Below are 9,962 nucleotides of genomic sequence, written 5' to 3' on the forward strand. Positions count from 1 at the left end.
TAGGGGCATAATGATACAAACTCAGACTTTTCTCTTACAGGTCACCTTTAGCAGCAGCTATTTATAAAGCAAGCTCTTCAGGGTAAAGAACACATCTTAATTTGTGTTTGCAAAGCACAGTGTAAATTTAAAGTCCCGTAAAAGTGGAATGTCCAGGAATAATAAAGATATATGAGCTTTATAATGAACTGTTTGCCTCTCAAGCTGGATGAAATAGAATCCTCTAAGCCAGTTCTTGTTTGGTTTGGTAACAGCTCCCCCTCCATTTCCCCCACCCACTTTACAGAACATGACAAGATGAGTCACATAATTCTCTTTTAGGGAATGTCAACAAAAGAGATTAAAGAGCATGCAAATTACATAATAAACCGTATTAAATGGAAATTAGTTAGCCTTTTTCAAACTACAAGACCAACAATTTACAAACTTACATCAGGGATTTAAGAAACATATATCTATAGTAGGAACAAAACAACCAGACCATTTCTGCTTGGTTGTAGTGGTGGTGTAAACCAGAATATCCACTAGAGGATTACTTTTAATTATTCATTTTTGGACAATCTAACTTTTCTTTCCCAAAAGAAAATGCAAGTAGTTAATAGTAAACTTTAAAACAATAAACAATGAAGCATTGGAATCATGAGGATACCTCCCTCATCACAGCAGCAGAAAAATCACTGTCCATCAGCATCCACCAAGAGGACTTCCTCAGTCCATGTTGGAACCCAGAATGAGACCTCTGAATACCCAGGAAGGAATGTATAGGACAGAGCTTTCCAAACTTTTCATGTTGCTGACACACTTTTTAGACATGCATCATTTCGCGACACAGTAATTCAGTTTTACTAGCAAACCGAAGGTTAAACTAACCCCTTATAATAGATACGGACACATACATAAATTGTAATAACAACATATGGGGACACAACATATCTCATGAAAACCTTTCATTTATATTTTTTAAAATATATGATTTGCAAGATAATAACATACATTTCCAAGACTTTTCACATTGAACCAATTTTGTCGAGCGGCGGTTGAGACAGTGTTCTATCAAAAAACTGGACCCATGGAATTTCTCAAATGCGTCACTTCAGGTATAGCCACATCACCGGAAGTGACACGGAATCAGCTGTTTTGACCCGATTATGCATACCCTCGATCATGATGTGCATACATGGATACGACGGAAGGGGAATATACTAGTGCACCATACTAATCAGCACCTTTGCTGCGTAAAAATGCATGCAAGTTGGTATTGCTTATTTCACATAGACTCAGAGGTTTCTCGTTATGTTCACGTGACACACCTACACACTGCAGCTGACACACTAATGTGTCACGACACAGTTTGGAAAGCTCTCGTATAGGAGATTGAAACTTAAGGTACCCAGGGCTTTACAGGTGAGACACAGCACCTTAAATTAAGGCCAGAAATTACAAGGTGGCCAATGAAAACCACAAAAGACCAGAGCAGTGTTCCGTCGAACAAGCTCTAGACAAGTCCTGCAGCAGCATTTTGAACAAATTGAGGTTTCCAGATGCTTTTCAAGAGCAGCCCCACATAAAGTTATAATTATCTGATCTGGAGGTTACTAAATAGTGCAATCCTACATACCAGGGGTGTGAAACCTCTTTCAGCCCAAGGAGTGAATTCAGTTCTAGAGACTGTCTTGGAGACTGTATTCCAGTGATGAATGGAGCAGAGGGGCAGGGGCAAAAGTACCAGAATATTTTAGCTTAAAGCACTTACTGCCAGTAACTAAGCCTTAGGAGAGGTATTTCAACCTTTTAGAATGGGCAAAAATACACAAAAGTCAGGAAGTGATCAAATGATTGGTGGTCAGGGGAAAGGAAGTGGAGCCAGAGGAAGGGGGCAAGGTCATCTGTGGAACCCTGGAAGGCCAGGTTGGAACCCCAAGTAGGCTAGAATTGGCTCATGGACCTGAGGTTCAACACACCTGCTGCACATGGTGGCCCTGTTCAGAAGACACCTTAAACCACAGCTTTAACCAAGGTGATTAAGGCAAAAAGCCTTATTTACCGTAGTTAAAGTGGTTTAAGGTGTCTTCTGAGCAGGGCCAGCTACTCAGAAGTCCTGTTAGGTCATGGGATCAGCTCAGGATGGCTGATTACAGTTTTAAATAGCATATGTGGGTCCATGACATCAAAGGACTAAAAAAAAAGACTACATAAATGGAACCAGCAGGGAACTCAGGAAGCGTTGATGTAAGAAAAGGCAGTCAAGTTCTACTTCTCGCCATCAACTCTCATTGGCACAACTTGGTAAAGACCAGCTGCTTACCTGTAACTGTAGTTCTTCGAGTGGTTATCTGTGCATTCACACATGGGGACTCTGCACCTGCGCAGAGCTTCATTCCGGGGTGGGTGGGGGGATGACTTCTATGGCGTACTCGTTTTGGGAACCCCTCCCCCATAGCAAACTGCACATGCCTGGAAGGGTTCTTGCCCTATTCCCTCAATTGGACTTAACTTTGGCTACATTGTACCCATATTGTATACAATACTAATAATAGAGTATATGACCTGGTTAAACAATCCATGGGCTGTTGTGCACAAGTGTGAGAGAGTGGACATGCTTCCTGCAACATGCCTGCCACTTCCACATTTCCTTAGCAACCTACAATTGGCACCATCGTGTCATCCAAACCTGGAGCACTGGGATGTGTAGAGGCTAAACAACTCATGGCTTGTTGTTGGGTTAATTGCTGGGTTGTTTAGGCCCTAAACAACCTAATGTTTTCAGTTCAGATGACACACTAAGCAACCTACAATGGAGCCAATTGTGGATTGCTAAGGAAATATAGAAGTGGCAGGCACACTACAGGCAGTGCATCCACTCTCTCCCACTCATGCATGGCAGCCTATGGGTTGTTTAACCCACGGGCTGCTGTGTCATGCAAACTGGCCCTATTGCTTTAACAATTGGGACCTGCAACAAAATATTGCAATGTGGACCCTCCTGTTCAAGGTTCCAGCCAGCAATGGGCTCCACAATTCAAGAAGGATGCAGACAAACTGGAGCGTGTTCAGAGGAGGGCAACGAGGATGATCAGAGGTCTAGAAACAAAGCCCTATGAAGAGAGACTGAAACAACTGGGCATGTTTAGCCTGGAGAAGAGAAGATTGAGGGGAGACATGATAGCACTCTTCAAATACTTAAAAGGTTGTCACACAGAGGAGGGCCAGGATCTCTTCTCGATTCTCCCAGAGTGCAGGACACGGAATAACGGGCTCAAGTTAAAGGAAGCCAGATTCCGGCTGGACATCAGGAAAAACTTCCTGACTGTTAGAGCAGTGCGACAGTGGAATCAGCTACCTAGGGAGGTTGTGGGCTCTCCCACACTAGAGGCATTCAAGAGGCAGCTGGACAACCATCTGTCAGGGATGCTTTAGGGTGGATTCCTGCATTGAGCAGGGGGTTGGACTCGATGGCCTTGTAGGCCCCTTCCAACTCTGCTATTCTATGATTCTATGAATGCCCTCTTCCAAGAAACTCCATCCCCTCCCCCAGTTTTCTATTCCCACACCTCAATCCAACAGGCCATCAGCATACCATGGGCACTGGCCATGCTCAGTCTTCACTGGTTTGCTTTTTGGGGAGTGTGTGTTCTCTTAGGATGCTTGTTCTGTAAACCACCCTCTTGTACACAGATGGTGCTTTTTAGCTTCATAAGAATTGATCACATTGAGAATGAATTCACTATCAGTAAATATGTTATACATAGATTTCTCAAGCCATCACTAAAGAGGAAACCTGCTTTCAACCGTTTTTCAACCATTTACAAATAAAGTGAAGCAGCAACATACCGTTTCCCAAATACATTCAAGGGCATTCTTTCACACGCAGGTAAATCGGAAGTTGCAGGTGGCCTACTTACAGTCACATAGCTCCGGGTTATAGAGATAGGGAAAGTGAGCACAGCTGAACAGTAAGGAAAACACAGCATCTGGAACCATTTTATGCCTCATCTATCAATCTACTTTATGGGACTGGAGAATTAACATTTCAAACCACACATCATTGCTTCATGACTGATATATCCCAGAACTGTGGTCATTACTTCACCCCAAAGCAATGTGGATGGACATCTGCAGAGGTCACATTGAAGGATCATGGGTAACTACCTTGCTATGTCTTTCAATTAAAAGTTGTAATAAAATTTTATATGTTATAAAGTTAGCAGAGACTGCAAAAAATATTCCAATATAATCATACATTGCCACATCTCTAAAGGTCTTTTAAACATCTCGGTAAGCTTATATTTCTCAGTGACAGCTCAGCGGGAAAACACACGAATAGGTTAAGATAAATGCACAAGGGTGTTTTTTAAAAAGTCATTTCAAAGTTAAGAGTTTCCATAAAAACAAATAAACAATATTTTACATTCTCAGTGATCAAAAATATTCACCATGGATAAAGAAAGCTGTATGAAACAATCCTGGAGTACCAGGAATGAACAAATATAAATTAGACCATTTGTGCAAAGGACAGCTTTTTAATTTTATTTTTCCAAACAGCACCAAAAAAACAAATTGCTTATCCCAAGTACCATACATTTTACAAATATAAAGTAACAATATAATCTGAATTACGAATACAAACCTGGTATCTAATATATATTAATATATAGTATATAAGTAAAAAAACCTTCTAGAAATACATGTTCACAAAGCAAACAACTCAATGAAGCTAGAGCAAATCACTTGAAAGTTCTCTTCTTTACCAATCTATCAGACAAAAAACCACGCCAGTTCAAATGTCAACAAAGGACGCATTTCCGCTATTTTCAAGTGCAAGTTAAAATCCAACTAAAGTCCTACTTAGAGTAGAGTCATTGAAATGAATATAGTCCTGACTAACCTAGGTCCTATTAATTTCAATGGGTCTACTTTAAGTAGGGCTTTAGTTGGTTTCTACCCTGTGATACTGTGCAAAACTTTCATTTATATTGTTAAACTCTTACCACTTCTCACAGCAGTGAGACGATCAAAGGGCTTACTCAGTTTTGGTTTCCTTTAAAAGGAGGTCACTGGAGGCTTATGGTGTTTGTAAAATTTGAGTCTATTTAGAAATATACAGGCTGAACATTGTTGGAAGCACCGCTTACCATTTTGACAACCAAACCCACTGCCCCATATTTGATCCCCAGAGAGAGGGGCCTCTTTTCAGTTAACTTACAGAGGCCCCAAATCTCAGCTTTCTGCCTCTTTCTGTGGTCTCCAAAAATTCTTCTACTGTTTCCCACTCACAACTAGCATGCCCCCACCTCTCCATACATCTTCTTGCCTTCTTGGACCATTTACTTGTAGTTTTCTTAACAAAACATGTGCCTGGCAACTTTGCCACTGACTATTATGGAAGTCTCCAGCAGTACGTCTGGTATCTAGATGTATCTGGGTACACAGCCCCTTCTATTTCATTGAAAATATCAAGAGACACAGAAGAACAGGTAAAGAAAGGCATAAACTCAGCCCATCTATACTGCAAGCATTTTTAAAAAATGATAAACTGTCATTTTATTTTATGCTATTTTTACTTGCTGTGCAATGTGTATTATTGATTCTGTGGGTCACTTTTATCTTGTATTTTGTTTTTGTACTTGTAAGCCACTCTTGAAACATATACATTTCAGAAATATACACATTTTAGATATATTGTTTAGAATGCATGAGCCCTGAAGGATCAGACAGAAGATGTATCTAGTCCAGCATTCTGTTTCCTCATTGGCCAACCAGAAGCATATGAGAACCCCACAAGGAAGACATGAGTGCAACAGCACTCTCCATTCCTCCTAGTAGCTGGTATACAGAGGCAAACTGCTTCTGATACTGGAGGTAGCATATCACCATCAAATGAACATAGGAAGCTGCCTTATACTGTGACAGACCAATTCATCCATCTAGCCCAGTATTTTCGACACTGACTGGCAGCGGCTCTCCAGGGATTCAGACAGGAATTTTTCCTCACCCTACTGGAGAAGCAGGGGATCAAACCTGGGACCTTCTGCATACAAACCATGTGCTCTGCCACAATGAGCTATGGCCCCTCATAACTAATAGCCACTGAATAGCGTTGTTATCCATGAATTTGCTTCATCCCCCTTTAAAGCTACCCAAGTCAGTAGCCATCACTACATCTTGTTGTAGCAAATTCCAGTTTTAGTATGTGCTATTTGGAGCAGTACTGTAGTTCCTTTTATCTGTCCTGAATTTCCAACCATTCTGCTTAATTTTAGTCTTTAAGGATTAAAGGCTACCAGATTAAATGCTAGAGGACTCAGCATTTCTCTGCAATAGATTAGTTCAGTAGTCAAGCTTTAAAGATGGTTGAAATAAAACAGAGGCCTTAGCTAGACCTAAAGTTTATCCCGGGATCGTCCCAGGGTCATCCCTGTTCATGTAAATGACACACAAGGGATCCCGGGAGCAGGCAGGGATGACCCCGGGACGATCCCGGGATAAATCTTAGGTCTAGCTAAGGCCCCAGTCTTCATGTCTGTGTGCTGCTCTCATGCCTCCTGCATTATTATGCTTGTACTAGTCACAAAACCATTGTATTATGCACGTACAGATCACACACCCATTATATCATTTGGCCTTGTTGATTTTTTTTTAACCTGTTGCATTATGTAAATATACTGAAGTTGATTAGGTATTATATGGCGTGACTGTATAAATAAATAAATAAATAAATATGCAAATAAAGAAGAGGGGTGGGATGATGGATGAAAAATGAAGCGGGGATGTAGAAGAGGGGGTTCATTAGTTAGCATTTTCAACTTCATCAGCTATTAGACAGCAAGTGATTCTGCCAGTTATAAAAGCATGGATTATTTAGGTAAGGCAAGAAATATTTGAATTATTTTGTATTAATCTTTGACTGTATTGTGAACTATATATGGGCAACGAACCCCTTAAATCTTTCTGATGTAGCAGCCCTGCCACTATTGCTTTTATTTATAAATGAACATTCTGCCTCATCCAATTTGCTCATAACAACTCAGAATCCTAACATTAAGACATAAAGACTAGGTTATTCAATCTACATTGAAAGTTGCATGTGACAGCAGAGTACCCTGAGCATTGGAACCATGTTATACAAGTACAAGGGTAAAAAAATCTGTATATTTGATTCTGATGGGTGGTTGCCATCTTTCTCTTTGCTATATTTTAGGTAGCTACAGTTGTTTCCAGCTAGATTTTAGTTACGCCTACAACTAACAGCTACCAAGATAAATATCCCTTCACAGCCACAGAAAAGCACTTAACATATGCACATTTTCATATATATTTTATAATCTAAATGTGCAGCACGAATTATCAGCCTCTAGCATGATCCCCTGAACATCTTTTCTGTTATTCCTTACTTTGCTTTTATCCCACATGGTTGAGGATAAATGTTGGGAAATGGCAACTAAATCAAGTATTTAAACTTTGCAACTTATTTATTGGACCCTGTGCAATAACATATTCCAAAGATTTCAAACACAACCGAGCAAAATTTTTCCCTTCTTGCCCACACTTTAATAGCCCCGTATTAAAAAAAAAAAGTTAGATGTTGAGGCTCCATATATATAAGATATGGTATGGAATTAAGTGCATCCAGTACTTCCCATGGAACTGTTGTGTTTTGAAAAGAAACAGTAGCCCTGTTCAGAAGCAACCTGGGGAAGGGTGGTTAGGCTAACCACGGTGCATGATGGTTAGCACTAACCACCCTTCACCCTAACCATTCTTCTTGAGTGAGTGTAGCGTTTCCTTGCACAGCTGCAAGCTGCGGGACTAGTCACTCTTCTGTAACAGCTTGGAGAACCACGGGAAGAGTTTTTTGTGCCTCTTGGCCATCAGCCAGAGATGTTTTTGCTTTACACATAGCCACAGGTGTTTGTGCCTGGGAGTGCGGAGCAATCAAGATTGCTGTGCTGATAACAGTAGCATGGGATTGTAAACATCTTTGTTCCCTGGCGGATGTCGGATACAGAGGTGGAGCCTGCCATACTCCCCCCGCTCAGCCTGGGGTCTGTGAACCCTCACACGCACTCACCAAACGAGCCAGTGGATGGCTCGGCAAGCACCTAGGGAACACCACATGACCTCCCATCCCCTTAACAAGCCACCAGTTTTTGATGTAAATGATGTAAATGGCACCATTTTCATTAAAACAAATGGTGTCTGTGTAGCTGCTATTTACACAAGACTATTCACATCTTTAATAGCATCACTAATGGCTGAAATTGGTTAACCATGGGGTTAACCACAGGAGCCTGACAGACAACAAACTAAGCCATGGTTAGGGCTGTTAATCCTTTTGCTATACATGGTTAATGAGGGTGGTTAAACTGTGATTATGGTTAGGGAAAACGCCATACACATGACACACTAAGCCATCATGATTATCTCAAAATGTGTAACCATCATGGTTTAGTGTGTTGTCTGAACAAGGCCACTAAATCCCTGTTCAAACACCCATGGAGGGCAGGTGGGCAGGGGAACCACGCGGTGTGTGGTGGGACACTAAGCACTACAAGGCGGCCTGCCACACATACGGGAACGATGAACCCCCATGTGGTTAGATCTCTTACCTCCGCGTGGTTTAACCATGCATCCCGGCGGTCTCTACGCCCTGAACAGGCAGCTCCTCCGTTTTGAAAATGGAAAACAAATGACCACAGAAAATTCCAAGGCAGCAAGAGCATTACCGGAAGTGGTTGTCGCTCTTGCCAGTAGACTCAATGGTCACTGCCATTAATATTTTTCCTTGCCAAAATGATGAAAATAACCACGGAGTTCCTGCCAGACAACACTGGAACCACCATGGACGCCCACTAAACATCTTGCAGAAGGTGGTTAGCAGGGGCCAGTCGTCTGCCCCCTGCGGGGAGGGAATTCCCCCCACATACATGCTAAGCTACTGTGGTTTGCATTTGGAGTGGTCCACAGTGGCTTAGCATATCATCTGAACAGGCCTAAGTATACAAAATAGAAGGCAGCAGTTGAAATAAACAGTATAAAGTGGTGCTAACCAGCATACAAACTGCAATACTAAATATGAACAGAATTTCTGTTCATATTTAGTATTGCAGTTTGTATGCTGGTTAGCACCACTTTATACTATCTAAACAGGGCTAACTGTCTGGATAGCCTTGGACAACTCACCCTGCATATGTCTCAGCTGCTGGAAGGACACCATTGATACAACAAAGAAGATATTCAAATGAACTCAAATACCAAAACTCCTTAGGATTCCCCTCTATTTTAAAATATGAGCTACCAAAAACTTAAAAGAAAGGTTTACATTAATTATTTGCATTTTTAGTAAAAGACTTAATAAATAAGGTTGCTACATGCCACTACAATCAAGAATAATGTGCTTTTCATGGAGTTGCAGTGAAGATGTTTCTTAATTTCTGCTTAATTTTGGATTGTCACACAGCTGTTAAGAGAGCCAGTGTAGTGTCACGGTTAGGCCAACTAGGACTGGGAAAGCCTAGGTTCAAATTCTCACTAAGTCATAAAACTCACTGAGCGACCTTGCACCAGTCACTATCTCTTTAATCTAATTTACCTCATACAATTCCTGTGATAATAATATGTGATGGAGAGGCCATGTACATTGCTTTGAGCTCCTTGGAAGAAATGTGGGATAAAAATGCAATAAAATAAATAAATGCACAGGAACCTGCTATGGGGAAAATGGAAAACCTCATGCCAGTCAGTGTGTTGTACAGCATATTTACTCAGAAATTCCACTTCGTTCAACATACTTACTCTTACAGTTACATTTCGGAGTTAATTACATCCTAGTGAACACTATGGTTAAGAATTATGCTATTGGGCTGCACAGCTGCCCACATAAATTTAATTTCTTTCCTAAAATTTATAAGCCAGCCTTCATCCACAATGGATCCCAAGGTAGTTTACATAACGTTATAAAGAAA

This window comes from Elgaria multicarinata, chromosome 8, assembly GCF_023053635.1.
Source record: "Elgaria multicarinata webbii isolate HBS135686 ecotype San Diego chromosome 8, rElgMul1.1.pri, whole genome shotgun sequence".
NCBI lineage: Eukaryota > Metazoa > Chordata > Lepidosauria > Squamata > Anguidae > Elgaria > Elgaria multicarinata.